The following is a 5,812-nucleotide window of genomic DNA, read 5'->3' as shown; positions in this document are numbered from 1 at the left end:
ATACTTCTTTTGAGTGGGGGATTTTAATATGAGCTATCTGGTAGCTAATTGTTTAATTACAAACAATTAAGACAATATGCTGCAATTAAAAAAGCATGTGTGACAGGGTGAGGTCCTGCACCTGTCTACACAGATAATTCAGAGACCTTCAGTTGTTAAACACCACCATGTAGTTTATTTGCATTGCCCTTTCCACCACCTTACTGATCCATACACCACATCATTTGCAGCATCTGTTTCGCCACAGCCCTCTACCAAGGCAAGATAAGAGATTTCTCTTCCTAGAGATCCTTCTTGATTCTGGCTGTCCTAGACTGCCTTTCCCCCCAGCACTGCCTCTCTCTACCCTTTGTGTTAATGGATAATTAGCTCTTTAATCTTCCCCAGCCCATTCTAATCTGCTAATTAGGCACAGTCAGGTCCATGGGGAGGAGGGGGAAAGGGAGGAGTTATTAGTGTTTAAGTGATCATTGCTGTATCAGCTGTTGATTCCCAGCACTCTGTCACAGCCTGTGACAGCAAAGACCACAACAAAAAAAATCTAGTCCTCCATCTAGTTTGGTCTTTGCTTTCAGGGTGGTGGCAAACCTTTTTGCCTAAATAAGAGCCAGAGAAGATAGCACTACCTGTGTTGTCCCTGCTCTGTGGTAAGAGGATCCCAGCCTCTTGGGATGAAATCCTGGCTCCCCTGAGGTCAATGGCAAAACTTCACCCCAAGACTGTAAATTTGGCACTTTGCACTAATGTTAATATTCCTTTAAGCCTTTTAATATACTGATCATAGGGACTGCTAACGAGCATTTCATAATGGTTTATCACAATGAGGCAGCACATAATACAGTCATCAGTGACAGGATAATCATGTTACCCACATTACAATACTCAATCACGGGCCCCAGCATTAATTGAAATGTTAACATGCTACTGAGTTTAAAAGTCACCAATTTGGAAACCACCACAAGGATGATGCATGTTAATGCAATATTAACACTGTTTTGTTGAGGGCCATATACTATACTGTACTATCTAACAGATAATCACACTAACACTTACAAGATAGGCTATAATCAGGGAGCAGAGATGTGATTACTATCAAAGAACTCCCCCTCTCCATTCAAATTGAAACACTTACCTTTGAACTGCCTTTTTGAAATGGCATTTCTTATTGTAGCTCTTATGTTGCAAGTCTGTTAGGGCAGCAGCTTGAGCTGCCTGGCAATCTGTGCTTAGAATACCTAGCACTCCTATGAGGTAATAGCCGTAGCTCTTTTCATTTATAGCATAATCATTTTTAAAAAAGACGATATGAACAAGCTAAAGTAGTTATTGGCTCTTGTGTTCCTTTTTTTAAACTCCACTTTTATGTCCTTTCAGTCAAAGCACATTTTGGGTATAGAGAATAGATTGTTTTTTTTATCTGTACAATTGCATTTTACATAATATATTCAGCTGACATCTGCACATCACCACTAGTAATGATAGAAAGATGCTCTGTAATGTTCACTAGTTCTGTAATGAATTGTATATTTCATGAATCATAGAAAATACAGTTCCTATAAGCAGTCATAAAATGCAGGTGCTAAAGTAGTAAAATGCAATAACATGGAGGCTATCATTTTCTATTTCATTGTAGGATTAATTAAGGAGCCAGAGAAAGGAAGAAATAATAATGTACATACAATCCATTTTTTTCTGATTTTCAGGGCATCTTTATCTTATTGTAGCAGTTTGTAATTATGCATGGAAAATTACTCAACTGCAGCAACAAAATTGTTCACCTTCTACAGAGTCATGGCCAAAATCAAACCATAGCTATAATTAACAATGGCAATTTTAACAAAAATTATTTTAATATTAATGGTTTGCGTTCACATTTTTTAAAAGTTAAGCACGTAGTCCTAATCTCTGATGTTTCTCTATAGTTCATCTAACCTCAGAATGTTCAGAGTTTAGATAGAATCATAGAATCATAGAATATCAGGGTTGGAAGGGACCCCAGAAGGTCATCTAGTCCAACCCCCTGCTCAAAGCAGGACCAAGTCCCAGTTAAATCATCCCAGCCAGGGCTTTGTCAAGCCTGACCTTAAAAACCTCTAAGGAAGGAGATTCTACCACCTCCCTAGATAACGCATTCCAGTGTTTCACCACCCTCTTAGTGAAAAAGTTTTTCCTAATATCCAATCTAAACCTCCCCCATTGCAACTTGAGACCATTACTCCTCGTTCTGTCATCTGCTACCATTGAGAACAGTCTAGAGCCATCCTCTTTGAAACCCCCTTTCAGGTAGTTGAAAGCAGCTATCAAATCCCCCCTCATTCTTCTCTTCTGCAGACTAAACAATCCCAGCTCCCTCAGCCTCTCCTCATAAGTCATGTGCTCTAGACCCCTAATCATTTTTGTTGCCCTTCGTTGTACTCTTTCCAATTTATCCACATCCTTCCTGTAGTGTGGGGCCCAAAACTGGACACAGTACTCCAGATGAGGCCTCACCAGTGTCGAATAGAGGGGAACGATCACGTCCCTCGATCTGCTCGCTATGCCCCTACTTATACAACCCAAATGCCATTGGCCTTCTTGGCAACAAGGGCACACTGCTGACTCATATCCAGCTTCTCGTCCACTGTCACCCCTAGGTCCTTTTCCGCAGAACTGCTGCCGAGCCATTCGGTCCCTAGTCTGTAGCGGTGCATTGGATTCTTCCATCCTAAGTGCAGGACCCTGCATTTATCCTTATTGAACCTCATTAGATTTCTTTTGGCCCAATCCTCCAATTTGTCTAGGTCCTTCTGTATCCTATCCCTCCCCTCCAGCGTATCTACCACTCCTCCCAGTTTAGTATCATCCGCAAATTTGCTGAGAGTGCAATCCACACCATCCTCCAGATCATTTATGAAGATATTGAACAAAACGGGCCCCAGGACCGACCCCTGGGGCACTCCACTTGACACCGGCTGCCAACTAGACATGGAGCCATTGATCACTACCCGTTGAGCCCGACAATCTAGCCAGCTTTCTACCCACCTTATAGTGCATTCATCCAGCCCATACTTCCTTAACTTGCTGACAAGAATGCTGTGGGAGACCGTGTCAAAAGCTTTGCTAAAGTCAAGAAACAATACATCCACTGCTTTCCCTTCATCCACAGAACCAGTAATCTCATCATAAAAGGCGATTAGATTAGTCAGGCATGACCTTCCCTTGGTGAATCCATGCTGACTGTTCCTGATCACTTTCCTCTCCTCTAAGTGCTTCAGGATTGATTCTTTGAGGACCTGCTCCATGATTTTTCCAGGGACTGAGGTGAGGCTGACCGGCCTGTAGTTCCCAGGATCCTCCTTCTTCCCTTTTTTAAAGATGGGCACTACATTAGCCCATCTTTAGATACTTTTACAACACGTCTGAAAGCTTCCTTCTACTGGGAATCATCCTCTGCTTTTTCAAATTCCTAATTTCCCTGACCTCATAACTCCATTTCTATATTATCCATAACATCAGTCTTTCACATTGTAAAACAAACACACACACACACTCTCATTCTGCCTTCTGATCCAAATTATATTATTACCCAGAGGCAAATTTGAATTTTTTATGAGAAATATTGTCAATCAGCCAGCAAAGTTGTGGTAAAATGACATTTTTCCATTGTGAAAACTGCCTTTTGTTCAAATAAAAAAATGTATAAAGAATAGTGTGGCTATTCTATAATAATCCTGAGGGTCATGGCACATAGCCCATTCATACCATGGAAATTTTCTCTCATAATCATTGCAGCGACTCTTTCAGGCCTTTCTGTGTTAAATGTAGGCCTTGTCCACACTGGTGGTGGCATGGAGGTTATGTCTAGAAAAGCAGGCTGTGCTCACAGTCTGGTGTGTAGCTCCATGCAGCAGTGAAATGCTCAGGCAGGGAAGAGAAAGCTAGGAAAGGCTCTGGCAGCCTGTGCTGTTGGAGCCTTTCCCTGCCAGATAGAGCTGATCGAGTCTTCCCCCTGCCAGAGTCTTTCCTTGTGGTGGAAAGTCTTTCCTCCAGCAGCTTTCCGCATCAGGGAAAAGCTTTAGCTGCAGTGTGGTGCCGGGCCTTTCCCTGCTGCCTCTCCCCTGCCAGGGCCTTTTCTCACGGCTAAGTTCTTTCCTTGCAGTGGGGAAAGCCTCTGGCAGCAGGAAACAACACTGAGAAAAGTACCAGTATGGATGGGGGAAGCACTGCTTGGGCATGTAGAGAGCTGTACATACTCTAAGGTGTTGGTGTCTTTACCCTACTCAAGCAACTTAAAGGCCTGTTAAAATGTACCTCATCTTTACTACAATGAGCAATCTTAAATTTTGTATCCTCACTTCATAGCAATTCCAGGATATATAAAATTAGCTCACTATCTAGCTCTGCTTGCCTTATTATGACACTAACAAAAATAATATATCATACATTAAGGCAGTGGTTCCCAAACTTGTTCCACTGCTTGTACAGGTAAAGCCCCTGGGGGACCATGCCGGTTTGTTTACCTGCCGCGTCCGCAGGTTCAGCCGATCGTGGCTCCCACTGGCTGCGGTTTGCTGCTTCAGGCCAATGGGAGCTGCTGGAAGCGGCACAGGCTGAGGAACATACTGGCCATCACTTCCAGCAGCTCCCATTGGCCTGAAGCAGCAAACCGCAGCCAGTGGGAGCCGCGATCGGACGAACCTGCAGACGCGGCAGGTAAACAAACCGGCCCGGCCCGCCAGGGGCTTTCCCTGCACAAGTGGCGGAACAAGTTTGGGAACCACTGCATTAAGGTATCAAATTGTTAAATACCTTCTTAGCAAATCTGTCCAAATATTAGCATTTTCATTTTACAAGGTCATTTTGACAAAGTCTGCTTTGGCCTGAAGCACCAGGGCCTGAAGCACCAGGGCCATTGCACTTTCATTACAATACAATCACTTAAATTGAAATATGTTGCAGTCTTTCTAATTAAAAAACTTGAGAGAACTTGAAGCCATAAAAGATATTTAATTGATTTTTTCCAAACAAAATGTATTCTTTAGACAGTTGAATATGGACTTTTCTCACAATAACTGAAAGGGTAGTTTAGTCTGTATAGGGTACAGTTTTAAATAGGTTGATTGCAGATAGTGAAAATAGAGGGTCTGCTAGTGTAGCGGTGTGGGAGTGTTGCTTCTCTTCTGCACCATTGTTTTGCTTTTGTAGAAAAGCAGTCATTATTGCTGCTTCGCTAAATAGAATACATAGATGAGAACACATGATCAGCTCTTGAGTTACCTGTGTATTTTATGATTTTCAAGAGGAAACCATTTTTTTAAGGTTTCAGAGTAGCAGCTGAGTTAGTCTGTATTCACAAAAAGAAAAAGGAGTACTTGTGGCACCTTAGAGACTAACAAATTTATTTGAGCGTAAGCTTTCATGAGCTATAGTTCACTTCATCGGATGCATTCACTGGAAAATACAGTGGAGAGATTTATATACACAGAGAAAATGAAACAATGGGTGTTATACACACTGTAAGGAGAGTGATCACTTAAGATGAGCTATTACCAGCAGAAAGTGGGGGGGGGGGAAGAAAACCTTTTGTAGTGATAATCAAGGTGGCCATTTCCAGCAGTTGACAAGAACATCTGAGGAACAGTGGGGGGTGGGAGGGAGGAAATAACATGCGGAAATAGTTTTACTTTGTGTAATGACCCATCCACTCCCAGTGTCTATTGAAGCCTAAGTTAATTGTATCCAGTCTGCAAATTAATTCCAATTCAGCAGTCTCTCATTGGAGTCTGTTTCTGAAGTTTTTTTGTTGAAGAATAGCCACTCTTAAGTCTGTAAT

The sequence above is a fragment of the Dermochelys coriacea genome, chromosome 9 (genome assembly GCF_009764565.3).
Source record: "Dermochelys coriacea isolate rDerCor1 chromosome 9, rDerCor1.pri.v4, whole genome shotgun sequence".
Lineage (NCBI taxonomy): Eukaryota > Metazoa > Chordata > Testudines > Dermochelyidae > Dermochelys > Dermochelys coriacea.
This window is presented reverse-complemented; position numbering follows the sequence as displayed.